This window comes from Balaenoptera ricei, chromosome 11 (genome assembly GCF_028023285.1).
Source record: "Balaenoptera ricei isolate mBalRic1 chromosome 11, mBalRic1.hap2, whole genome shotgun sequence".
NCBI classification, from domain to species: domain Eukaryota; kingdom Metazoa; phylum Chordata; class Mammalia; order Artiodactyla; family Balaenopteridae; genus Balaenoptera; species Balaenoptera ricei.
Genome location: NC_082649.1, coordinates 11,375,986 through 11,403,892, shown reverse-complemented (window position 1 = coordinate 11,403,892; position 27,907 = coordinate 11,375,986). Strand labels below are relative to the sequence as shown.

The 27,907-nt window shown below is 44.0% G+C and overlaps 2 long non-coding RNA genes across 8 annotated transcripts in view; one reads left to right on the top strand and one right to left on the bottom strand.

Annotated features, from left to right (window-relative positions):
- The window catches only part of LOC132374357 (uncharacterized), a 223,358-nt gene that overhangs the window by 92,498 nt on the left and 102,953 nt on the right, over positions 1 to 27,907 (bottom strand). For 2 of the 7 annotated variants that reach the window (XR_009505656.1, XR_009505654.1), the window contains exon 3: positions 23,214 to 23,315. This is a non-coding gene — a long non-coding RNA (uncharacterized LOC132374357). Of the gene's footprint in view, positions 1 to 6,724; positions 8,228 to 18,449; positions 18,506 to 20,060; positions 20,217 to 20,397; positions 21,377 to 23,205; positions 23,316 to 27,907 lie in introns of those variants that run through there. The other 5 variants (XR_009505652.1, XR_009505657.1, XR_009505653.1 and 2 more) reach the window with 5 other exon arrangements.
- LOC132374360 (uncharacterized) lies at positions 12,918 to 26,329 on the top strand. The gene is made up of 3 exons (XR_009505659.1): positions 12,918 to 12,988; positions 25,593 to 25,688; positions 26,254 to 26,329. It is a non-coding gene; the product is annotated as an uncharacterized LOC132374360 (long non-coding RNA).

Genomic DNA, 27,907 nt, shown 5'->3' with positions numbered 1-27,907 from the left:
CTCCCCTCCCCACTACCTTGTCACAGTGTGAGCGCACGCGCACACAAACACACACACACTTTTCCCTTATGTTTGCAACAAGATTCATTTATTTTTCCAATGTATAACTTAATTCACCTATTCCTAAAGCAAACACTTATGAAACACCTATCAGTGTCAAATCCTAGGCTGGGCCCTGCCCCCAAGTTGCTAAAACTCTACGAGTGGTAAGACGGAGTTGTCCCTAGCCAAGTCCAGGTTACTAAACTTCTCTAACCTCAGTCTGCTCACCTGTAAAATGGGCATCTGTTATCACGCATCTGACAGATCTGACTAGTATGTGTTGCTCTTACTAGTAAATGCGATGGCATGTGAGAAATGCAACATCTTTACGAATGTTAGGTACTATTATTGAATCATTAAGATAATTTCCAGAGGAAACACTTCACGGTTTGAGTTTTCTGGTCAGTCCCTTGACATTCAAAGTGGCCTCCTATTTGTGAAAGTAACTCTTTCTCCTCTTTAGTCCCATCCCCTTCTTCCTTCATCCTCCCCATTTGCAACAGACCTAGGTTTAGTCCATGTGATTGAGTTCCTTTCCTCCTCTCCCTCCTCCTTCATCTCCTTCATCTCTATCTTTGGATTATTATTACAGTATTATTACTATGATTAATCAAAGCCCGAACATCACAGATTGATTGTGCAGAGACCCAGAAGAGCTAAAGAAAGCGGAGGAGATGGAGAAATGGAGAGACAGCAGACAGTCCAAGGAACACGTTACCAGACTGGCAGCCTAGTTATTAGAAGCAAATACCTCTGAGGTAAGACTCCTTGAACTTTCTTTGGGACAATCTAGTAACGATAAGAACCCTGCATTACTTCTTCCCTGGCTTTCAGCCAGACCAGCTCTGGGAAGTGTGGTCACACTCTAACTGACTTGGCATCTGGAAATCAAGCTAAACCTCTTCAACCATAAGAAGAGTTTCCCTCTGCCCGCTAAACTATTTGCAAAAGAAAGAAAGAGTGAGAAGTATAAATATTTGAAGATCATAAAATAAATACTGCCATCCTTTTCTGGTTTCCAGCCGTTCCAACATTCCAAGACCCTCCTGGTTCCCCCCTCCCCGTCTTACTGATACCTCCCCTTCTCCGTCCATAGGGTAGTGATGTGCAAGGTGTTCCTTAGGCCAAGGTTCCCTATACGAGGGGTCGGAGGTCAGCCCTCCTGCACACAACAAGCCACTGGCATGTGAGGGTGCACCCTCCAGGAAGGGGTACCTTTTACTAATTCACATAAAGGCATACTGTGCTGAGATTAGCCCACTCTTCCTCCTGATTTTGTGGAGAAAGCCTTACAGAAGCCACTTTCTCCTTGCTTATTTCTGGGCATGTTTGAAACCATCTGGATATGCGTCCATTTTTCTCCCTTCCAGGCAGAGAAAGTGTAACCATTTGGGTTTACACTGAACAGAACTTGAACCCCACATCTGCCACCTTCCATCCAAATGAACCTGCATAGATGACGTACCTTCCCTGAACTCCATTGTCCCCATCCACAAAATGGACACAGCAATAGCTGTTCTTGAAGGATTGTTTAAGGATTAGATACTGTTTAATATGTAGAGTTGGCACAGAATGAGTATAGCTATTGACAATCAACAAATCACCAGGAAGAGAAAAATGACTTTCTTGAAGTTTCTAGGAAAAAAAATTTTTTTGTGCCTGGCCCCTATCTTAAATAAACTGTACCAACTTGAGTAGATTTTCAAATACTGTTCTTTCATCTCACGTGAAAATAATCTGGTTATACAAAAATGCATAGTTAGCAAACAAAAATATGTTGCATCTACTTTTTATTCTCTCTTAATAATGCAAGCAGTTCTGCTACATTGAAAGAAGGATTCAATTTGCAGTTTCTTGATTTGTTGGTTGCTTTTCAAAGGAAATATATAGCTCATAATTAAGTATACCTCTGGATTTTGGGTGTGTGCCTATCTCTTACAGAAGTGAACATTACTAACCATGACAAAGATAAAGCATCTGCAAATGACAAATGACTCAGGCGCAGAAACAAAAACAACTGATTAAGCCATATGTCACCAGGAGAACCTAAGGCTTAGGGATGAGAAAAACATGCCAACAGCTCACATTTTCAAAATGGGCCTCAGGATTCATTCACCTAGACAGTGGATGGAAGTGGAAAACTCGGTTAAATTGGTGAAATATTAGAGCTGAGAAGGACATAGTGATCACGTGGCCTGACCCCCTGGTTGGACAGATGGGGAAACTGAGGCCCAGTGAGTCACACAGCTTACTTACGTGGCAATGCTAGTGCCACAACCCAGGTTTCTGGCCACTACAGAAATCTCTATTTTATCTACAGGTATTTTCCTAAGAAATCCACATGATTCTGATGGTACAGGAGAGGCATTTCAGCTCTAAGTCTTCCTGGCCCGCACTTGTTCAGATTATACCCTATAACCCTAACAGGCGTGGTGATGATGCAATATATCAGGAGAAGACATTACCGGGAGATGGGCTTTCCCTCTGGGTTCCTGGCTCACGTGTCTCCGTGCCAGTATGATGCCTGGCTCACAGTAGGAATTCAATAAGCCCTTACTGAGTGAACACAGTTTGAGTGTGCACTTTCAAATCGTATTAGTTTAAGAAAGACAATGATGGCGAATTCCCTGGTGGTTCAGTGGTTAGGACTTGGTGCTTTCACTGCTGGGGCCCCGGGTTCAATCCCTGGTCAGGGAACTAAGATCCCACAAGCCACGTGGCATGGCCAAGAAAAAAAAAAGATAATGATGATCATCATGACCTTTTGCCAATTAGCAACGAAAGAGAACAAAGAAGGAGGGACAATATACATAAGTAGAAAGATCAGGGACTCAGGAAAAGGAGTTCCAGGACTCAGGAAAAGGCCAGTTCCAATCCTGGCCTTCTTCCACCTACCTGCCCAAGACAATGACCTTTCCTGAACTTAGTTTTTCTCAACTATAAAATGGGATTAAAATGTCTATTTCACAAGGTTTTATGAAGGTTGTACATGATAATATTTATTAACTGCTTGGCACTGTATCTGGCACAGACTAGGAGCTCCATAAATAATCAATGAGACAAGGAGAGAAGAAGATATTGTGGCAAAAGGTGTCCTGTTGGGTTTAAAAGAATGGTGTTCGTAGAGGTTGCCCTGTCTTACAGCATCACATTCTGACAAAGAGGGGATGCAACTCCACATCAGAGCAAACCCTGCACATCTGTCCTCAGGCTTAATATGAAGCGCCCCACTCCTCCCAGCTTCTGATCTTGGCCATCCCTCACTTCCTTTTCCTTTCTCTTCTCACTTTCATCATGATTTCGTTTGTGGTTTTAAGGGCTCCATCTGCTTGGGTCTCCTAACATACACCTTACTCACCACCCATCTCAAGGGAACTGAGATAAGGCCCTGGGGTCCAGGGCTGTCCCAGTCCTGGGGGGACAGTCACGGCTCTGTCCGGTATTGATAGAGGAGAGACTCTTCCCCAAGGCTCTCACAGCCACTTGTCTCCACTAGGGACCCAAGCCAGAAGAGGCTCAGGGCAAAGGCTGTAGTGCAGGGCCCTGCTCAGAGGGCAGGCCCCCTGGGGCAAACCCCGAGGGGCTCGGTACCCTTTCCCAGTGAGACTAGAGTAATGCCCGAGCCACCAACCCCACCACAACCCGTCCCTCCCACCTCCCCAAGCTGCCACCTTCTGCAACTGCTTAAATCATGTCCCTGTTTGGGAACTTGGGTTTGAAAAAGCAATTTAAAACCAAAGCAGAGGGAGCACTTTGTAGCAATGAGTGAGCCCACACTGAGAGCAGGTCAGAAGGGTTCATGCATGTTCAGACACACACAGGGCTGGGAAATCCACACACCTTATTCGAGAAACCATAATGCCTCTGTGTTCCCTCCTCTGCTGGGCCTTTCACAGTTTACAAAGCACTTCCACAGACCTAGGCTCATTCACACCTTAAGAAAGTATGAAGTGGAATTCCCCTCTGTTGCTTGGTGGGGCGTTCCCAGCAGCAAAGTGAAGATTTGCCTCCTGCAGGAGAACGTCTCAGGAACTAGGGGGCTGCCTGGGTTGCTGGTGGCATCCCTGCTGGAAGCATCCGCAGCTCCTGGCAGAGAAGCACCGGAAACCCCTGTGGGAAGGAGGCCCCTTAAAGCCAGGGCTTCATCATTTCTCAAAACCCACAAGGGAGCCCTGTTTCCAGACATGGGGTTCCAGTGCTGGCTGCAGCCGAGCGTGGCCCAGATCCCCAGGGACCCCGGCTCGATCCCCGAGTCTCTCTGTGCCGTGTGCACTTTATGCGACTCTTAGCCCTAAGCTTTTCTGTGTGGTGACGAGCAGAAGCTCCTCCTCCTGTACTTGGACTCATCCTTCCTTCTGAAATCTCTCCCCTCAGCCTCATGTGCTGCTCATTCAGCCTCACAACAGCCCTGGCAATAACGAGGTGCCAACGGGGAAGAGCTACGGTTTAATAAAGCCCAGGCCCAGCGGCCTCCCTCCACCCACACTTAGGGCTCTAATCAAGCCCTTTCAGCGTTCCAGGGCTGCAGTTCCCACCCCGGCGTTGGAAACGGAAAGGATGCTTTATGTGTACTTAGGACGAGGTTGTGAGCAGTCGCGGGTTTCAGCCACCCTGCGTGGGGTGGGAAAGGGAGTTGGGTGCCGGTAGCTCCTGACCTAACCAGGTGACAGGACTTCCCAGGAATCATGAAGCTTCTAGAAGTTTCTAGAGTGCCTCCACTCTAGATGCAGGTGGGCTGCATCACTACCTTTAAACACACAGCTAACTTGTTTCTCAGGCTTTCTGTTTGTGTAGAGAAACAATCTTTTCACTCTCCCCTCTGAACGTAGAAGACTGGAAAAGACCCCCCTCCGAGGTGTCCCTTTCTCCACATCCCACCCTTTCACAGCACTTTATAGGATGTGAGCCAAGAGCTTTCATCACCCTTGTATATTTACTCAGTGAGTGGCTTGCGCTTTTACTGTGTGTTTTTATAAAGTGTTTTTGTGCTGTTTTTATAAAGTGTTACTTTTTTAATTACAAAGTCATTCATGACATTGGTTAAAAATGCAAGTATTCAGGAAACGTGTGAATTAGAGACTGAAAGACCCCTATAATCCTATCCTCTGGAGATCTGTATGATGGGAGGGGTTTACTTTAATTTCCCATCGTAGTTAGTAGTTACGGGGCAAACAAAAGGATGGCTGGTTGGATGGGAAATCGGCAGGAGACTCACAACAGAATCAGGTAATTCTCCTTAGCACACCAGGCTGAGCCTCTTTCCCTGCAAATGGGGATGGTTCTGACTTCCGTAACTACTTTCTCCACCTAGATCACACCTGCTTTCGATGGCAGGGCTCCTTGAGTCTTGGCTAGTGGGAAGGAAGGACAGATGGTCAGTGTAGTGTCAGGGTATGTGCTGAAATGGGGGTGCTATGGACAGAACTGCCCCACCCCCAGATTCATATGTTGAAGCCCTAACACTGATGTGACTATGTTTGGAGATATGGCCTTTATAGAAGGAATTAAGGCTGCAGGAGGTCATAAGGGTGGGGCTTTGATCTGACAGGATTGGTGTCCTTAGAAGAAGAGACACCAGAGCGAGCTCACTCTCTCTCCACCACGTGGGCCATCTGCAAGCCAGGAAGCGCGCTCTCACCAGAACCTGACCACACTGGCTCCCTGACCTCGGACTCCCAGCCTCCAGAACTGTGAGAAAGTCAATGTCTGTTGTTTAAGCTACACAGTCCATGGTGTTTCATTATGGCAGCCCAAGCAGACGAAGACAGAGGGCGGGAAAATACTGCGCTCAGCTAGCTGTTTTCCCATCCCAGCCTCTGTGCATTATCGGTATATTCACATTTCTTTCCCTACTGCCACCACGGGGACTCTGAAAATGGGATTGGGGGGTAGGAGTGTCCTCTTACAGACCCTCCTCCCAGTGGGACCTTCTGCTTCTTTCTCTGTTGCAGCCCAGGGGCCAGATGGTCCCCATGTACCACTAAACTTGCCTACAGCGGGGGAGAGAGCCTTGGGGCACACTCTACACACCTCTGAATCAAACTCACAGCGTGTTTCATGCCCTCAGCTGGCTTAACTCAGATATAAATTCACTCAACAAAGCCTGTGCCCCTGATGGCCTTGGTTGAGAGGTTTAAAAGTTCTCCTTCCACTCTTGCAAGTTCCAAGCTTGCTCCAAGCCTCCGTTATTGAATTGTTAATTATTTAGCCTGTCTTCCTCCTCCTTGACTCTACAGGACCTGCTGGTGGACTCCACGTTTGCCTCATCAACGTCAGATCACAGAGACCCTACCACCAGCTCCTGCAACGTGAGGCCCACGTGTAATTCAAAAGATGAAATAAACAAAAACCCAGGAGGCGAGTGGAGCTGAAAGGAAGATTTCTGGGTTTTGCTGTCCATCTTTAGCAAACACATCACCGATACCACCGAGGTGCGTTCCAAGATGCAGGGGTCTTTTCGAAGTGGCCGTGAGTGGGGAGAAGGGAAGCTCAAGGCAGCTGAGGGGCAGAGGGGACCCTGAATCTGTGCTTCTCGGGCTTTTCTTTAATGACCCACAATAAATAGTCTTTATGTCACCACCCAGTAGTACGCAGGTGCACACACACACATTTGAAACAACTGTTTCACAAAACAATAACTACCTTTATTGCCTGAGATGCACTCTGATATTATCTAGTCTAGTCTAGTCTATTTCACCAAAAATCTTGGCTAGGAATTAAATTGATGTGATGGTTAATATTCTGTATCAATTTGACTGGGCTAAGGGATGCCCAGAGAGCTGGTAAACATTATTTCTGCGTGCGTCTATGAGGGTATCTCGCATTTGAATGGGTAGACTGGGTACAGCAGGTTGCCTCACCAGTTTGCGTGGGCATCATCCCACCTGCTGAGGGCTCAGAACAAAAGGTGGAGGATGGGCAAATTCCTTCTCTCTGCTTGAGCTGAGACGTCAACCTTCTCCTGCCTTTGGACATCAATGCTCTTGGTTTGGGGGTTTCTTGGACTCAGCCTGGAACTTACACCATTGGCTCTCCTGTTTCTCATGCCTCTGGACTCAGACAGAATTACAGGACCGCTTTCTTGGTTCTCCAGCTCGTAGATGGCAGACTGTGGGACTTCTTGGCCTCCATAACCACATGAGCCAATTCCTGGATAAATCAACTCTTGTAACCAAGCAGGACCCTGCAGGACCTCCCTAGGGACAGACCCCCGTGTCCCCTGCCTCTTGTCTGTAGAAAAGCTTTAGCCTTCTAGGCCTTCCCCAAGTTCCAAAGTGCACATTTAATCAGAGAAGTGAGAAAATGCAGAAACAAAGTAAAACAGTTAAGCAAGACAAAATAATAATAGTTTGGCCATAAAACAAAGTCAAGGACATTTAGTTCCTCCTCGAGGGCTGTAGATAATATTCTGAGCCACGTCCTTGAGCTGTTTTGTAGATACTGAACCCCCCACCAGGTGGAAGAAGTTAACTGCATGCTGCCCACCAGCACGTAGACCCCCAGAATGATTGGAGCCAGAAAGCTCATAACTGAGATTCCCAAAACATCACCCCGTTACCTCACCATCAACCGAACAGAGAGCTGCGCCGAGCAGACCAGGCTCCCTGCCACACACACCCCTAAGCTTGCCTTTAAAACCCCTTCCCTGAAAGCCACTGGGGCGTTTGGGTCTTTTGAGCATGAGCTGCCTGTTTTCTTCCTTGGTCCCATGGGGAGCACCTTGCAGTAAAGGCTGTGCTTTCCTTCACCACAATCTGGTGTCAGGAGATTGGCTTTACGGCACGAGGGGGCAGGCAGACCCGGGTCTGGTTTGGCAACACTCTTCTGTGTGTCTACATATATCCTGTTGGTTCTGTTTCTCCAGAGGACCCTGACTGATCCAGTTGATTTCATTCACAGCAGACTTTGTTAGCATGTGCCAGGATGCGGAGAAGGATCAGTGTTGAAATTGTAGAGACACACTTTGGTCAGAGGGAGCATCGCAGAGTAGTTTAGACCCCTGTCTTTAGAGCGCAGCGGGGCCTTTGGGTGCAAGTCTCAGCTCTGCCCTTTAACCAGCTGCACGGACTTGGACGGGTCCTCTGACATCTGTGTGCAATGGGGGCAATGACACTTTCCTCACAAGGTTGTCATGAGAGTTTTGAAAGATGAAATCTTAGCGCAGTTCCCCGCAAACAGTCAGCTCCTAAAGAAATGATTATTGTTATTAACGGGCAAACACCCAATCAGTCATTCAGGCGTTTGTCGTGTGCTTACCCTGGAGGTTCTGAGCCCTGCCCTGCCTGCTTCTGCTGGAAGCCGATCAGTCCTGTGCAGGGCTAGGCAGTGAAGTATGTCTCCGTGATGTGGGCACAGGGATGTATATTAATAATAATAAATGGAGCATTGTTCATTTCAGCTGCTAAGCATTGTCGTCCAAAACAGACTCGTGAGCAACGTGGGTCTTAAACCCTGATTGCTACTCTGCCACTTTGTGTCATTCTCCGGCAATACCGTCTTGTCTGGAATGGCCATTGGGCGGCTGCCTTCTAATCTCTCTCAGATGCTGATGTGTTATATGAGCTTATGCCAGGCATTCCGTTTTTCTGCGTCAGTTCTTGTAATAATGGGAATAATAATACCTGCCCACCCTATGTCACAGGCAGGTTGAGAGGCGTGAGTATATTTAAAAATACAGAAAGAGGCTTTGAAACCCTCACAGAGAAGCATATTATCAATACAAAGGTTTTACTATTTATTGCTACTGTCTATCTTTCCTGGGTATTCCATTGTGAAGATTTGTGGTTGGCACTTCATCTTTTTTTCCTTCCTTTTAAAGGATAAAATTCATTTCTAACTACCTTTTGAAAGCCAATTTATGCTTTGGCTATTCGATTAATAGGAGTGGGGCAAACCAGCTTCCCAATCAAAGCTCTTTTGAGTAATTCAATGCCTGATATTAAAAGAGGACGGCTGCTGCCTGACACAGTTTACTTTCTACATTGGGGGGAAAACACGAGCTGCCCTTCCACCCAGATGGACGCCTGGGCCCTGCTTGCTCCCTCGTTCAGAGCCCTACCAGCCCCAAAGACGGCTGCACAGTTTGTGCATAAACATCAGAGCCCAGCCCTGGGTACCCCAAACCCTGTGTCCTGCCTGGGGCTGAAGTCACAGACCCCAGGGAAGGGACATCTTTTTCTAACTGGTCCACCCAGTGGGGTGACTTTTTCAAATTTGCACAAGGTTCGCTGCACAGACTAGCTGAGGCCCTTCTCCTAAGTGAAAGGCTTTGGGAAAATACACGGCCAGGCAGTGTCCCTGCACAGACTCCAGGGGGCACGACCACAAGTCCCTGGCAGACACCTGGCTGGAGCTGACCCTTTGGACTGCAGAGTTCTCCTGCCCGCAGGTGCCCCAGCCCCCATGGAAGGAGGGCTGAGCTGCTGTCCTCTTTGCCTCTCGGTAGGGCAGGGCCTGCAGTGGTTAAGGCCGTGGCCTCAGGTAGGGAAGCCACCTGAGTGTGCATCCCAGGGCACTCTGGTGTTCTCTTCTCAAAGCCTGTTGTATAGATTAAACGAGAGATGTGTGTGCATTACCTGCCACGTGACTGCAGTGCTCAAAAAGTGCTAACCATCACTCCCTTCCCCCCGCTACGCCTTGTTCATCTTTAACCCTTTCCACTCCAGCCCTGTTGCCCCTGTTCTGCCTTCCTCCTTCTGTTCTTCCTCCTCTTCTCTCCTTCCCACACCCAGGCTTCTGAAGAGTTCACATAGACTCCAGCTGTGCCCTGCATCTGTAATGATCCTCACGTCAATATTCTAACATGCTTCCTCCTCCCTTAGTTTTCTGGCTTTATTTTTGGTTACCAACTTCCTCCAGTTTTAAGGGCATGATGAGTGAAAGTACAGATGATGATTTTATTCTAAGTGTTTTAAAGGCAAAGGTTCTTGTGTATTCAGTGTATTCTCCCAAAATGAGGCTGGAGGTCTCCAAAGCCACGTGTACGATGATGTCGGTAACGGTGCCCCCAGGCACTTTCTGGCCATGAGGGCCCCAAATCCGGCTGTGCCATTCTGGAGGCTGGTGGTGAGGTTCTGATAGCACTAACCCGACTTGGAAACAGGAGGGTTAATGCTGGTATTAGGAACAGTCGAAATCTTTATCTTCAAGATAGTATGTTTTGAGGAATATCTAAAAGCCTACTCTTGTAATTGAGTCCGTTGTGTTAAACGTTGTCATAGAAGTGTCTTATTTTCCAGTTGAAACAATTTATCAGCTTTACTGTGACTTCATTCATCAGATTGTAGAGACTGGGAGGGACAATTCAGTCCAACTAACAATAACCAGTTTTATTAAGGACAAATCTGTCATCTTCTTCACAGCTGGCTAACCAGCACCTAGCAGGATACTGAGCACACGATAGCCTCTCCACAAACGCTGGGAGGATAAGTGAATGAATGAATGAATGAATGAGTGAATAACATGCTCAATATGGGGCCAAACACCCTTGCTTACCAAGATGAGGAGGCTCGGCGTCCTCTCAAGCCAGTGGTGGAGGCCACGTTAACGCACACCTACCATCTGTTGTAATAACCGTTACGATCGTGTTTGTGTACTATCTTAAGGGAACAAGAACTCGGAACAATAAACTGAGTGCCTGAGTTGGGGAGGTGGGAGGGTGGCTAAATATGCCATGTTTTCAGGTCACTCATAAAAATTTTAACTGGAAGAAAAACATTTTAATTGGGAGGATCAATTATTTATAACACTATTCTCAAAATACAGTTAAAAGCCGGGGAACTAACCATATGCCAAAGTGTGGTGATGGGAAGGCAGAGGCTGCTCCTTGTGCGGCTGGCTGGCTGCCCATCGGCTGTCAGGTGCTCGGGGGCCCTCGGGGGCCGACCTCACGACAGGGAGTTCCGCTCTCCTGGACCAGCCACCCCAGAGTAGAAACACGCTCCATATCACCTCTCTCCCTTCCTAACTCCCAGTCCAACCTGTGAAAAGACTTCAAGCACCAGCTTTGTTAACCCAATGGGTATGGTTGGATTTTCTTTGATTTTTTTTCTTCTAGCCCGTAGTAACTCAAAGTACCAGAATCCCCTCGGGGTGCTTAATAAGAACAAAAATTACTGGGCTTCCCCCTAGACCTACTGAATTAGAATCTCTGGAGGCGGGGCCTGGGAATCTACATTCTTCTAACTCAAGGGCCCTAGATGAGTTTTTTTAGAATTGACCTTATATTTTAGATTTTACAGAAAAACTGAACAGATAGTACTAAGTTTCCATATAACCCTCTGCACACGGCTTCCACTAGTATTAATATCTTACATTACTATGGTGCATTTATTATAATTAATGAACCAGTATAGAGACATTGTTATTAACTAAAGCTCAGAGTTTATTCAGATTTCCTTAGTTTCTACCTATTGTCCTTTTTCTGTTCTAGGATGCCACATTACGTTCCCTTTGATGATTTTTTGCTTGTTTTTATTAATTTTTAATTACAAAGAAAATTTGTGAATATATTCTCTTATTAAAAGTTAAATATTACTGATGAAAAATCCCTTTAGCAACCCCCCGGTTCTTTACCCTTCCCCCAGAGGCAAACAGTGTCAAAAGTTTAGACCGTATCCTTCTGGTCATTGTTCTGTGTATTCATATCCATAGACAGATGTATCAAAGGATAGAGTATTCTTTTGCATTTCTTAAACATAAATTAAATGGTTTTGTTCTGCACAGGTCATTCAACTTCTCCCTTTTTTTACTCAGTAATAGTGACTGCTGAAGGTTTTATGTCAATATAATGAAGCCTAACACATGCTTTTAAACTGAGGTTAAATATCCATAGCATGAATACGCTATATTTTATTTGTGATCAGTTAACTGATAAACATTTACATTGTTTATACTATTTTTTTTCTGCTTCACTATTATGAATTTGCAAAGAATATATCCCTGTGCATATTTGTGACTATTTCTCTCAGACACTGTATTCATTCACGGGGGCTGCCGTAACAAAAAACAAAAACAACAACAACAAAAAAACCGAGTGGCTTAAAAAAACTGAACCTATTGTCTCTGGAGGCTAGAAGTCCAAGATCTAGGTCTCAGCAGGACCGTGCTCTTGCTGATGGTGCCAGGGCAGGACCTTTTCCAGGCCTCTCTCCTAGACTCCGGTAGCTCCTCAGCATGTGACTGCACAAGTTCAACCTCCACATGGCCTTCTGCCTGTGTGTGTGTCTCAGTGGCTACATTTCTCTTTTATAAGGACACCAGTCATATTGGCTTAGGGGGTCCACCCTACTCCAGTATGACCTCATCTTAACTAATCATATCCACAATTACCCTATTTTTATTTTTATTTATTTTTATTTTTTTTAAAATATTTATTTATTTATTTATTTATTTATTTATTTATTTATGGCTGTGTTGGGTCTTCGTTTCTGTGCGAGGGCTTTCTCTAGTTGTGGCAAGCGGGGGCCACTCTTCATCGCGGTGCACGGGCCTCTCACTATCGTGGCCTCTCTTGTTGCGGAGCACAGGCTCCAGATGCGCAGGCTCAGTAATTGTGGCTCACGGGCCTAGTTGCTCCGCGGCATGTGGGATCTTCCCAGACCAGGGCTCGAACCCGTGTCCCCTGCATTGGCAGGTGGATTCTCAACCACTGCGCCACCAGGGAAGCCCCACAATTACCCTATTTTTAAACAAGACTATATTCTGAGGGACTGGGCAGGGGTGGGTAGGACTTCAACATACGAATATTAGGTAGACAGGGCAACCCTATCAGTAAAGCACATCTTTGAGCATTCACCAAAATATATGTGCATTTAAATATTTGTAAATTATATGTGTGTGCTTTTGTACTCATTTGTGCATTATACAACCTCCTTAGGTCAGCTCCCCAGGAAACAGACACCAAGGCTCTGAGCTGTGCATGCTGGGACATTACCGGGGAGAGAAGGTGAGCTCAATGCAGTTGCCAGCGAGCACTCAGCTGGTCCCTGGAGTTCAGGGCTGGATGGCCCCTTAGTGCTATTTAGAACTGAGGTAAGGGGCTAGTCTTTCTACCCCCAACTTGACCAGTCATCGGACACAGGCTGACCAGGTTGGGCAAAGCAGCTCCCCTGAGCCAAGGGCAATTCCCTAGGAGTTGCTCAGCCATAAGCCTTTGGCAGTCACCCTTCCTGCCAGCTGGGGAACCAGCTAGAAAGGGCATCGAGGCGGTGCTCCACGGCACCCTCCGCCAAAATAGATTCTCAACACGAAATTTAAAAGGATGGTGTACAGTTGAACACAAATAGAAGTTACCGTATTCTCCCTGATACTGAATGAGTCTGGCATATCCCCTGAGATACACAGAATCCACCTTCTAGACCACGGCTGGGTCATAAAGAATATGCATTTTAAATTTTCATAGAAACTGCCAATGGTCTTCCTAAGTGGCTACACAATGTTATACTCCCATCAGGAGTGTACAATGGTACCCATTTCATTTCCTCGTAGTCTCACCAACACTTAAAATTATCAAACTTCTTAATTTTTACCAATATTGCGTGTAAGAACATCTCAGCCATCTAATTTTCATTTCCCTGATTCCTAGAAAGGTTGAGAATCTTTCTCTATTACTACATCTTCATATCTTCTCCCCTCATTCTTTTGAATTCTGTGTCACTTTCTTAGTGACTCGTAGGCATTACTTGTATCTTTGAATATTGAACCTCCATTCATTCTTAAGTACAGTGAAATCTGAAAACCACACTCCTGTTCTTCCCCCTCTAGCTCTCTTCTTATCTTCCTGTGATGAGTTTCTCCATGAGACTTGCCGGACAGCTCTGGTATTGTCTACTTGGAACCAGAAGGTTTGAGGTCTCAGTCCCAGTGCTGTCACTTACTAGTTGTGTGCATTTAGGTAGTTAATATGGTCTCTCTGACCCTCAGTTTTCTCATAGGAAAAAATGAGAATAATCTCCCTTCCCAGGATTGTTTTGAGGATTTAACAACATTATATATGTGCAATCTTTATTGTTACGTCTTATTTTTTTGGACTTTATAATAAAAATATAAAAGTTTATATAGGTACATTCTCTCCCCGCTGCCTGGGATTTGTTCATCACTCATTTATTCATTTGTTTATTGCTCACTAAAGGGAAATTTATTATTGCTAACCACCTGCTGTGTTAAGCATTGATGGATAATGTGGTTCCCGTCCTGAAGGAGATCAGTGGGGAAAGTAGATTTAAAAAAATGAAGAGTCCACTTACTAAAGATAATAGAGAAACTCTGGATTCTTTCTTCTCATGTTTCAAAGGAAGTACTTCCATCCTTCCCAGACTTGGACTGGAGGAAGAGAACTATACATACAAATGCCTCCTGCATCGCGATGAATCAGAACTTGACATTCCCTGAGCCGTGCCTTAGCCCTGGGCAGGGTGACTGCGCTAGAAGAGGCATGTAGGAAAGTCCTGACTCCTGCATGTCCAGCCTCCTTGTTGCAAATATCAACAGTTTAGGCAGGCTGGCCGTCTTGCTAGTTCTCTCTTCCCCTTTCTGCCAGTGAGTAGGTAGAGAAGGCCACTAGCTGTGCCCAGGCAGCTGGCTACTTAAGGGGATCTGTCATCTGCTCTGCAGGTCCGGCCACATCCTTCTCTCTCTCAAGTGCCCCTGAGTATTTAAGCCATAAGTCAGCTATTTGTGATGAAAGGGAGGACAGATTCAGCCCTGAAAGGAAACCATGTTTTCCAATCATGCTGTTATCAGACGGCCCTGCCTTTTTCATAAGCAGGGGTTTGTCCATCTCTTAATAACGGATTACTTTCCCATTTCTCTGTTGGTCTTGAGTTAGCGCTCCACTGGTTACAAAAGCATGGTCTGTTCAAGAAGTGGTGAGAAATTCCATGACACTGAACATTCAATAAGGTTCACTGGGTGAAAGTACTGGAAAGGTACGATCCAACTCAATCGTGGACACATTTATATGCCAAACATTGTAGCAGTGGACATCTGAGTGTTTAAAATAGGAGAGTAGCATGCTTAGATTTAATTTTTCAGTAGATGAAGACAGCATTAGTGTAGTGGAGGGACAGGTAGCAGGAAGTTTCCATTGTCAGCAGATTCTTCTCCCCTCAGCTGGGGTCCTCTTCTCCAGCCCACCACCACCCTCTCTTTATCCTAGCAATCTCAGGGATATCTGAAATACAGTGCAAATATGCCTGCCAGCTCTCTTGCCAGCATTCTGACTGCAAGGTTAGGGATAGAAATGTGCTTAACATGAAATCGCGTATAACAAAGGCAGGAAAAGAAGTATACAAGCTGAATTTGCCTCTGAAGCCTAAGATGCATTTTTCAAATGTCTTTCCCTCCACTCACCGTGGCTGACACGGGGCCGTGTTGTTCAGGCATCTCCCACCTGGCCTCTGTCCCACACTTTCTCCAGCTGCACTTTTAAACTCTTTCTTCTCTGCTGAGATTTTAGTTTTTTGTGTTTTCTTTTCCTGGTGGCCTTTTACAATCTTCCATTGACATAGAACTCACTGCTTTAAAAAGTTGGTTTTATTATTATTGAGGTATGCTGAGGGCAACAGATCAGGAGATAACTGCCATTGAAAAGACAGCTTGTTAGTCACAGTTCCCAAGAAACAGGGTGGGGCAGGAGGGGGCACATGGGGAAGCACCAGGGTCTGCCAGGAGGCAGAGAGAGCAAGGGGAAATGTGGGCAAAGCCTTTATGGTGGTTTTTGTGGGAAGGAATGCATGAGGCAGGGTAAACAATCTTTGGATTGTCTAGTTTGCATGATTTCAGCGGGCTCTGAGGCATAGGGGCTGTCCCTAGTTGCCTAGTACCTGGCTGTCTTAGTTCAGGCTGCTATAAAAGAATTCCGTAGACTGGGTGGCTTAAACAACAAACATTTCTTTCTCACAGCTCTGGACACTGGAGGTCTAAGATGAGGGATGCCAGCACAGCCAGGTGCTGGTGAGAGCAGACTGCAACTTCTCACTGTGTCCTCACCTGACAGGAAGAGAAGAAGCTAGCTCTGTGGCCTCTTTTTATGAGGGCACTCATGCCATTCATGAGAGCTCTACACACAGGACCTAATTACCTCGCAAAAGCCCCTCCAAATACCATCACACTGGGATTAGAATTTCAACACATAAATTTTGGGGGGACGCAAACATTTCATCCATTGCACTGGCCATGGGGTGATTAAGGCAGGGGATAGCGCCCCAGAGTGTGAGAGCCCCATAAAGGAGATGGCTGGGGGTGTGGGGTGTGGCTGGTTTGCATATGAAAGGTGAGCTGGCAGGAAAGTCCTTTACTATCTCTAGGAATTAGCTAGTCCTGGGAGAGGCAGGCTCTCCAGGATCAGCATGGCGCAAGATGTCAATGCATCAGAATAAAAAGACAAAATTACTGTACTCTTCTTATGATTACTCCACTCAAATTCTTAACGGAATGGACAGATTTAAAGGGCAATACTTTTGTTTACTTGACATCATTTCCCTTTATGTGCCATTATCTTTTCTTTTCTCCACTGTTTTTTCCTTTCTTCAATGTTTCCCTTTACTGGTCACAAAGTTCATTCTCTTATAGAGAATCTCTTTTCAACCAACTCATGATCTCCGTCTCTATGCTGTCTCTTGTATTGACTATCTCATGTATATCTGTTTACGATTGTTTTTAGGGACCATTTTTTGTTTTGGACCATTTTTAAAGTCTTTATTGAATTTGTTACAATATCGTCTCTGTTTTATGTTTTGGGTTTTTGGCCACGAGGCATGTGGGACCTTAGCTCCCCGACCGGGGATTGAACCCGCACCCCCTGCACTGGAAGGCAAAGTCTTAACCACTGGACCATCAGGGAAGTCCCAGGGACCATTTTTAAACTGATCTGCCTCTCCCCAGGTTGAGGACTGAAGCCATGACTTGTTAATTTTGGTAACTCAACACTCTTCACAATACCTTACGTGCAGTCAGGGCTCAATCTATGTCTCCAAAAATAAATGTTAAGTGCTATGTCATATGGTATCAGGCCAAGGTTCTTTTTTAACCAACCATTGAGCTTTAACTTTGAAAATAAAATCTTTTGGAAAAACACCTCACTCAAGATTGCACAGCAGGGTGTAGGAGACACTTGCAGAGCCCATGCCTGTTAGAGATTATAGATTGGAGTGACATTAAAGATGATCATCATGATAGTTTACTGGAGTATGTTGATAGTGTTTGCATTTTAGAATATGCAAATTCTGTCCTCAAGTAGACTTACCTCTCCACAAGGCCCCCAAAATAAATACGTGCATAGAGAAATGATATGCAAAGTTAAACGACACTTTGTTTTTTTTTTTTAATAAGATATGAGGTACATCCTTAGCTTTTTTTTTTTTTAATTAATTAATTTATTTTATTTTATGGCTGTGTTGGGTCTTCATTTCTCTGCGAGGGCTTTCTCTAGTTGTGGCAAGCGGGGGCCACTCTTCATCGCGGTGCGCGGGCCTCTCACCATCGTGGCCTCTCCCGTTGCGGAGCACAGGCTCCAGACGCGCAGGCTCAGTAATTGTGACTCACGGGCCCAGTTGCTCTGCGGCATGTGGGATCTTCCCAGACCAGGGCTCGAATCTGTGTCCCCTGCATCGGCAGGCAGACTCTCAACCACTGCGCCACCAGGGAAGCCCCTGACACTTTGTTGTTAGCTGGGATTTCAGCCTCTAAACTACAGTGCACCTCTAAGGGCTGGACCAGATCCTGTCTCAGTGAGCTCTACCTAGGATCATACCAGACAGAGGCCTGCTGTCCTTTGTTCTTTTCCCCAAACATAAGCCTTCAGACTGTATCACTATGAAGAGAAGAAAGGCCAATTCAAACGTCCAGAGAGAGCCAGAGAGTAAGCAGGAACCCTGGCCAACACTTGAACAATGCTGGCCTAGGTCTTCGGCCCCAGGCTTTCTTAAGCCAGCCAGGAGTCTACTCCGTGTGGGAAGAAAGAGCATCTAAAATCGATAGTAAGAGAGGGATCATGTCAGAGGAGCTGAACGGGGGACAGACCCATCTTTTAACACGTGACGCCTCCAGCCACTACACCCACCACCATGTCAGCCAATCAAGTGTCACAAAATGTGACCAAAGACAGCAACACCTCCTTTGGGGGGTGAAGTTCTCTCCGCCCCACCCCCAACCCGAGGGAAGCAAGGAAAGAGCCTTGAGCTCTTTTTTCTAGAAGCCAAGGATCCAGGGCTCCTTCCAGCTCACCTCACCAAGCCCCACCACGTGGCCTCAGGGTACGGGTTTTCATTTTACTTCTGCCCTAACTTTACCCAGCACTCGGATTACCTCTCTTTGTAATCAGTTCCTTCTGTTGATCAAAACAGGTGACAGCGTTAAGGTTTCCATCTCCACAAAGAACGGAAAGTGTGTGTAGAAAAGCTGGCTGTAAAATTAACCATAATGCATCCAACATGGTATTGAAATTCTTCAGCAACTACTCATTCTGTTAGGCAGAAAATGGTTTTAGATCTTGAAAAGTCAAGTCTACTCTAGTCTACGTATTTGGATCCACACTTTATGTAAAAACACATATGTCGTTAATTCCTAAAGGCATGGGGAAGATAGGTTTGTTTTAGTGTAGAGCACCTACCGTGTTTTTTTCTACAAAGCTGACTTTACTTTCGTTTCAGAGCCTCTCACTCTTCTTCTAGTGCATATTCCACTGGATTTCCCCAGAAAAACTTTTTTTGACTAATTCCGTCGTCTCAATTCATAGAGCTATGAGGACCTCCTGCCCTCAACTGTTTTCTTTTCTCCTTTTCTGAGTCTTGAGTCTTAACACTAACGTTTATGAATACTTTTATCCCAGTGTAGAAAGCTGAGAAGCTGATTCGAGCTTTCAGTCTTTGTATTTATGCTTCCACACAATTTGGGTCTTTTCTTCCTTTTTTTTTTTTTTTTTTTTTTTAAGAGTAGATGCTTCTTGAGTCAGGGATAATTTCTGGGGCTTTGGTTGGAATCATCTGGTCAAGAGCAGTTCTCTGCACAGAATGAGCATTCAATAAATATTAACTGACTCGTGGTGACAAAGTAAACGAAGATGCACTTATAGTTGGTAGAAAAACCAACACTTTATCCTCTTCTCTACTTTTTCTACACATTGAAACCCTCATTCCTTAGGTTATTTTTTTTCCCCAAGTTATAATAGTTATTTTCTAGGAATCTTCCCTTAGGCAATATATTTCACAGCTTAGATACTTTTTTCAGATGTTGTAAATTATTGGACATGTAAAAACATATATGACCCTGATCTGGTAAAAAAGCCTATTATAATAAGAAACCCTTCATTCTGCCCAATACAAATGCATATTAATTTTGTATTATGTGCAAATATTTAGTCATGGGTCCATGTACACATACATCCATTAAGCAGTCAAATACTAAATTAAAAATGGCAAGCTGAAAAAAATTCTGAGTGCAAAGGTGTGATTGCTTTGAAAATAGCCAATTTAGAAAAGAGTTCAGCCTTTAATTGGCCAAGTTAAATAAGGCACAATTACCACTAACTTGGTCCCCAAAGATTGGCTCTAATCGTGTCATGTTTAACTTGGCTGGTTAAATTGCAAATAGTGTTCTCCTTTTCTGATTTGGTTCATTTCCCTAATAGAATGCCTTTCTATGGCTGACTTTTTCTTTCCTGACAGCTTTTTCTGTGAATGGAAACTCCATGGATTAGGAGTACCTACTTTTTTTTCCAGAAAAACAGCAAAATGTATGTATGGTGGTGGTTTTTTAAAGAGTTTCTGATACAACTTTATGAGTGTGTAGTTGTACAAATGTCAGAACTTCATCATCAAATTCATATGCATATGTCAAAGCTCCTCATAAACGTATCTCAAAATACGCTTGCAGATTTTTGTTTTGCTTTATGTTTACAGGTGAGGAAGAAGAATGTTCTTTTTGTACTAACTTTATCCTCCTCTGTTACTGAGAGATGAGTAGTTTAACTTATACATTTAATGTTCAATTAGCTGGCTCAAGGATTCCACACAGATCCACAAGGGCACAGGGAGGGATGGTTAAATATTTATCTCAATTTCTAAGAGCATCAGAATTCAGAGAAGGCCAATTTCTTTGTTCAGAATGGTCAGTTTCATGCAGAGCAGATTAAAAGGGCATCTCATTTCATATGTAATACCATGGAATGCATCAACCTAAAAAAAAAAGGAAATCTTTTTCTCTGGTAGAGAAACATATATATACGTACATTAAGCATTCATTCATTTACTTAAAAACAATAAACATTTAAGGAGTGGTAACAATGTGCTTGGTTCTATATTAAGCACTAGACATGCAGAAATTGGTAAGACACAATCTTTGCCTTTAAGAAGCCTATACGTTTTTATTGGGTTATTTGCAAGTGAGCAAGTCAAGAACGAAATGGTTTCAGATTCCAAATTTTAGCTCTTTATGCCTCTTTTTTTTTCTTATTAGTTATCTATTTTATACATAGTAGTGTATATATGTCAATCCCAATCTCCCAATTCATCTCACTCGCCGACCCCGCTTTCCCCTCTTGGTGTCCATACATTTGTTCCCTACATCTGTGTATCTATTTCTGCCTTGCAAACCGGTTTATCTGTACCATTTTTCTAGATTCCACATATATGCGTTAATATACGATATTTGTTTTTCGCTTTCTGACTTACATCACTCTGTATGACAGTCTCTAGGTCCATCCAGTCTCTACAAATGACCCAATTTCGTTCCTTTTTATGGCTAATATTCCATTGTATATATGCACCATGTCTTCTTTATCCATTCATCTGTCGTTGGACATTTAGGTTGTTTCCATGTCCCGGCTATTGTAAATAGTGCTGCAATGAACACTGGGGTGCATGTGTCTTTTTGAATTATGGTTTTCTCAGGGTATATGCCCAGTAGTGGGATTGCTGGGTCATATGGTAGTTCTATTTTTAGTTTTTTAAGGAACTTCCATACTGTTCTCCATAGTGGCTGTACCAATTTACATTCCCACCAACAGTGCAAGAGGGTTCCCTTTTCTCCACACCCTCTCCAGCATTTATCGTTTGTCGATTTTCTGATGATGCCCATTCTAACCAGTATGAGGTGATACCGCATTGTAGTTTTGACTTGCATTTCTCTAATAATTAGTGACATTGAGCAGCTCTTCATGCGCCTCATGGCCATCTGTCTTTATGCCTCTTTTTAACGCAGAACATGGCTTAGTTTGTCTTCAGCATCTCTCCCTTCGTGTCACCACCCAGTTCTGTTTGGCATCCGTCCTCAGTGACATCCCTCTCTCCCCTCAGCTTCCACGGCTCTCACGGGCTCTCCAACATCAAACCGAACTCTTAGGAAAGAGCTAATTAGTCTATCTTGTTATGGCAAATCATCTAATAAGAACTCTGTACTATCTCTCGCATGGTTGTTTGCCTTGAGGCAGAGCCAACAAAACCATATGTTTATGAAGAAAAGATAATTTTCAGATACCTTCAGGTATATTACTTACCTAAGAATAAGCTACACACACCAAGGCATTTTTATCTGAATTTGCAGCTTCAGTCCTAACACTTTCCACATTTTCTATTCCACCAAGTCAGGACGTGCTTTCAGGCCAAAAAGTGTGTTGAGGGTGTGGAAGGATGGATGGGGGATGCCCACAATATCCCACCCAGCTTTACAGATGGGCATAGCGATGGTCCGGTCTGTACATTTATTATCAAAAGTAATATCCTGATGTGGCTTTATCTGATGTGTTCTTTCGGAAGGATCCAGGCTTGTGGCCTCAACTAATAAATTCTCTGCATTAACATATCGCTCTGTCGTAAAGTTTGGATTTTCAGTAACACATAAACGATAAAATGAATCTGTATATAAAGTGTCTGTTAGCCTTGTTGATCATTCAACGCACAAGCAAGTAAGTGAACAAATAAAAACCCACCACTACGTAATGTAAGGAGCCTGTGGACTAAAAAGCCCAAAGTTACTGAAGCCTCAGTAATATAGACCCTATACCATAAAGAATAATTTACAATTAAAATATAATGTTTTCTTCTGGGATTCAGGAGAAAGTATCTACGGGACATGCTGATGTGTGTGACAGGAATGTCTGACACCACAGGCATTTTTTGTTGTTTTTTAAACAAAATCTTACCAATAGGTAAGTAGGTAAAGAAGGAAGTAATCTTGTCATAGTTAGAGGATGCCCCGTCCCTATCCGTACAACCACACGCTCACATGAGCACACATCTGCATTGTGACCCTTGAAGAGGCTTCACAGAGCAGAGTCAGAACATCTCTGCTTATATTTACCCTGACAGAGCCTGAAGCCATAATAGTTGGGCTTGGCTTGGTGCCTAAACTGTAAATTTGTAATTAGTTCCAGAAAAACAAATGATACTCAAATCAAGAATGAGCTTGGGAGAGAGGGAGGAATCTGATTTGGAATGTCTGCATGTTCTTATGAAATCATCTGTGAAATGCGGGGAATCTTGAGTCCTGGGTTTTAGCTTTGGCTACTAACAAATCTGATTACCTTGAATAAGTTACTGAGGCTCTCTGTCCTCCAGTTTTCTCCTATTTGTAATGAAGAATTGCAGTAAAAAATTTCTGTCTACCATCCATCATGCAGATGCTGCATGCTACCATATGTAGAAAAATACATTCCAAAAACAAATACTAGGATGCCTAAAAATTCTTTCCCATGAACATTCAGTTCTTTGGGCAATAAATAAAAGAAGACAAGATTATTCTGCTAAATACAGCCTGTCATTTCAGATGACTCTGACCCATCTTTCATCAAGCATACCCTTCTGATGGTGGAACAAATTCTTGGATTTAGAAGGAACAGACAACATGATGCTTCAACATCATCAAATGTCTTAAGTCACCATCCATGTAGTAAAGGGATCCAGGAGTGGAACTAACCAGAGTTTGATGCTACAAGGGCTGGCCAATCACTGTATGCATGGGACTTGATCCCATCCTTTTTCTGGATTTCCTAGTGACTCAACCGTACACCATGAGCTAAGGCATCATTGGACAAGAGGAATGTGCCACTGGTGGACCGAAGCCAGGTGGTGATAATTTAGGGTTCCATGTACATACTCAAACATTCATGGCACAATGACGCAAAACAACTTTGAAGCACAGACTCCTTGGAAAGGCCACAAAACATACTCAATTACCTTCTGCCCGAAGTGATCTTGTCCGACTCCTGTTGGAACTCTTCCCCTTCCACACTCCTATTTGTTTGGTTGCTACCTTTTCACTCAGACCTTTATTTTCCCCTAGTAGAAACAAAATGTTCAAAATTGTAATTTTGTCATCACAGAAAATATCGACTCTATATTCTGAATGAAAACAAAATCCATATTAAAAACACATAGTCAACAGGCACGTTGAAACATGCTTTGAGATGATTCCAAGTATGTTTATATACAATTGGACTCATTCTCAACTAGACCATCCCTTTTGGGAAAGATCTTTTGGGATATCCTATTATAACAGTTCTGTTACTATTAACTTCTGGAATTATTTGGAAATCATTCCTCCTTAATTAGCTTGGCTAATTGAAATTTTATGTATAGGATTAAGACAATTTCACCTTGACATTGGTTTTTATAGGTTGTGTAGGTTCAAGTGAATAATCAGGGCAGTTCCTGAAATTCAAGATCATGTTCTGTCTGAAGAAAGAAGGAAAACATAGGGCTTTCTTTTCTTAAAACAACAGAGAGACCAATCATTCATTTATTCAACATTTATCTAGCGACTATGTGTCAGGCATCGTTCTAGGCACTGAGCAGCCAGAAAGGAGTAAAACAATCTACTTTTGTGAATCTTCTCTGTAAGGATACTCTGGGGACTGGCAACATGTGGTAGAAAAGGATAGATTTGCAAAGTTATATTTAGCCATGGCTTCTGCAGGTTTTAGTGCCACTGCAATTGTATGTAATGGAAACGAGAACTCTTGATATTTTATCAGAAATTACTAATACAACAAAAATAGGCCAGAAATAGAATAGGTGGAGAAAATTGTCTAGATTTAATAAATTCCTATAATATTAGTTATTTTTACACTGCAAATTTTCTCCTGAACTTACTTTTGTGTGACAAAGAAATGTTATCTAATAAAATAGTCAAATTGAAGCTATATGCCCTAAGAAACAGAATGACAGAATAGAAAAGGCAATAGCTTTTTCTTTTAGTTCTGGACATGAAGAATTATCCCTGAACCTCAGTAAGCCTCAGTTTTTCCCTCAGTAAAATTGAAGAAAGAGATTGCTATTCCACCTTGGAATTAAGTAGCATTTATAATTATTGTATCCTTCTTTAGGACAGGCTAAATTTGTGAGAGCAGAGACCAAGTCTGTCTGTTCCCCCATGTTATCCCAAGTTACAAAGCCTATGAGGCATTCAGAAATATTTGTTGAAAGACAGTACACATTTGTTAAAGACTGTTGTGAGGGTGACGTGAGAAAACATATGACAGATTATTTGAACATTGTGAAATATTTTTAAGTTAAACTCACTTTGTTTCCTGCTTTCTTGATATTTTTGCAGTTTGGATAAATGCTTGACCTCTCTTTGGGGATAACCAAGTTGCCTACCAGGAAAACCTTGGTCCCAAACTTTGAGAACAAAATGTAGCTTACTAGCTAGCTACACTAGCAGTTTTTCCATTTTGCCCTGAGATGATCTATCATTCCCCAGGGATTTCAAAACAAGGTTTCAAAGTGAAACTTCATCCCAGTCTCTGAAAGCGTCTTCTTCTATTGGCACCAAGATGGGATTTTATGATGTCCAGTGGTTCAGATGCATACCCCAGCAGCTTTCTGAGTCAGGCTTTGAAACAACCCATCTTTCTGTAATGAATGGTCAGGCTAGAGATCCACACAAACCCAAATCAAGAGGAGATTTGGACAGCGTCCTGAGAACGCATCACACTAAGTCATGTAGTACTAATCATCCATCAGTCCCACCCTGTTGCTCCTTAGGAGGAACCAAATTCTTTCCCAGCATTTCTTCACCCAAGTCCACTGCAGCTGGCTACCTCCAAGTGGGGTGTCCGTCACCATCCCCCGCCATCCTCCGGGGCAGAGGGCCCTGCTAGTCCTCACTCACAGCTCTAAGTGAGCTCAGCATTTCAAGGAAAAGCATTTTCTTGAAAGGTCCCTTCAAAACAACGGCCCTCATAAATTCCCTGTGACATCTCTGGCCCCTTGGTGTCTTCCTTCTACTTTCCAAAGTAGATGGCATGTCACGTGCGTGGTGTGTGAGCCCCTCGTCTCTGCTATAGACCAAGCAGCCCCCAGCCATAGGCTTCACCTCATGACTTAGCTGGTTCCCAGACTCGACCATCCCTCCAACTCCCTTCGGTGCCACCCAATTCCATGTCAAGCCAAACCTCGTCCAGACGGTGACCCGCTGAAGCTCTCATCATGGGTATCCGAGGGCTGGCTCCTGGCGGTTCTGCATCACTGCCCAAATCAATCCATGTAGGACAGTGGCATGATGACCACACCGTCTGGCAGCACGTCTGAAGTGTTCCATTTATTTCCCTTCAGGGACGTCAGTGTATATTTTTTCCTACCTTCAATGAATGCCCTATTGAAAACCCTAAGGAGAGACAACTAACTGTGAAGGACATTTACCATCAGCACGTAAGTTCCAAGGCTTTACGATGTGTCTGACAGAATCAGACACAGATACTTTACCCTGGGCACTTATAATTTCCCGGAAAACCCGCATTGTTCTGCCCACACCTGGTGCCCTGCTAAGTGCTGCTGACCGGTGACTGTACCCAGATGTACACTGAACCGTTGCTGTTTAGTTTCCTTCTCTCTTTCTGGAGGTGAAGGATTTGCTGGGATCAAATCCCCAGGGGAGCAACAATAAAGCTAAAGAATTTGGGTGCTGAGTAATATAAGGCTGAGATGGGCTCCCAGGGAAGTCTTGTGTAGGGAGCCATTCTCAGTGTGTGAGTGTGTGTGTGTGTGTGTGTGTGTGTGTGTGTGTGTGTAGGGGACAGGGGATATTGTGAAGTCTAGTAGGGAAAGATTAATTCTTTTGAACTACCAAGAAACCCAGGAGAACATACATCTGATAGTAATGATGAGGAAGAAAAGCTCTTTAAAACATTTCTAAAGGTTGTTCCTGGAAAGGAAGGAAAAGCTAAGATGTTCCCCCCACTTCCCTCTCACCTCCTTCCCTCAATGTTATATTTAGATCCTTACTGGAGCAGAGTTCCTCCTCCCATTCAGCAGCCCAGGGCAGCCCCCTGTCGCCATGGTGCCAGAAGATGCCAGGACAACACCTGGCTTCCTGAGCTAGACTGCAGATGCCCCAGCCCCACACAGACCAGCAGAGGCTGCGTCCCAGGGGGCTGTCCACGTGGGCACCATGGGAAGGCCTGGTCGGGGGGGCCTTCACAGCCTGGGACAAGGCCAGGGCTGACAAACGCCAAGCAGCTGGAAGAGGAACAAGTGGGACTTGGGAAAGGAATGGAGTAAGCTTCAGGAGAAAGTCGAAGCTGACACTTTGCTGGCACAAAATGACATTTTATCAGCTATTGGGAAAACGGGCCACAAGTGCTTGGTCCTAAGGGATTTGAGTGGTATTTATTTTTATTTTTAAATAATTCCAGACTTAGAGAAAAGTTGAAATAGAACAAAAAATTCCCATGATAGCTTCACCCGGATTCCCCAAATGTTAACATTTGCCTTTACCGCATTTGCTTTGTCATTCTCTCTGGATGGATAGATACGCAGATGTATAGATATAGATACGGATATTCTGATATAATTTTCTTTCTGAACTAAGTTGCAGTTATTATGTCCTTTTGCGCCCAAATCATTCAGATAATATTATCTAGTTGATAGACCTTTTCCTAATAATGTCCTTCATAGCAAAATAATTTTTTTCTGGTTCAGGGTTCAGTCCAGGATCATGTGCTGCATTTAACTGTCTCATCTCTTTAGTCTCCTTTAAACTAGAATCGCTCTAGAGTCTTTCTTTGTCTTTTACGAACTTGAAATTTTTGCAGAATGTTCCTCCATTTGGATTTGTCTCACGTTTCCCAAGTTTAGATTCAGATTATGTACTTTCGGCAGGAATGTTACAGAAGAGATGTGTCCCCCTCACCCATTGTATCAGGAGGCAAGTGAACTTGATTGGTTCCATTAGCAGTGAGGCTGACTTTGATCACTTAGCTAAAGTTCAGTCTTCTCGGTTTCTCCACTAAAAAGTTACTGTTTTCCTCTTTGTAATTAAAAATAATCTTGTGGGGAGATACTTTACAATTAAGTCAATATCCTGTTTGTCATCAAGCTTTCACTGGCCAGGTTTAGTGGCATCCATTGATGTTCCTTACCTGAATCAATTGTCATTGTGATGTTTGCCAAATGATAATTTTCTAATTTCGCCATTCCTTCTACATTTATTAGTTGGCATTCCACCTCTCTTTCCCCCTTATTTTTAAAAAAAAATTTATTTATATCAGTTTAGCCTCATGGATTCTTACTTTATTTAACGGATAATCATCTATTAATGTGAAATTTATTTTTAAATAGTGACAGTGATACACTGGGATCTGATGCGCCATACAGAAGTGTTGCTTGACTTTTTCAGTGGTCCCTGGGATACATTTTCTTCAAGAGTCCTGGGAAATGGAACTTGCTGTTCATGAGTTGTTGGTTTGGATTGTGGTCAGTAAAGAAAACTGACCTGGGGCCAACACAACTGCCCAGTCTGCAGTTATTCATTGTGGGTGGTGTTAAGAAATAATCTCCCTCCCAGAGGGCCAATATTTGGGGCCTTTGGATGGTTGCTGCGACCAGTGGAAGGAACTTGGACACACAGGAGTTGGATGCTATGCTGGCCA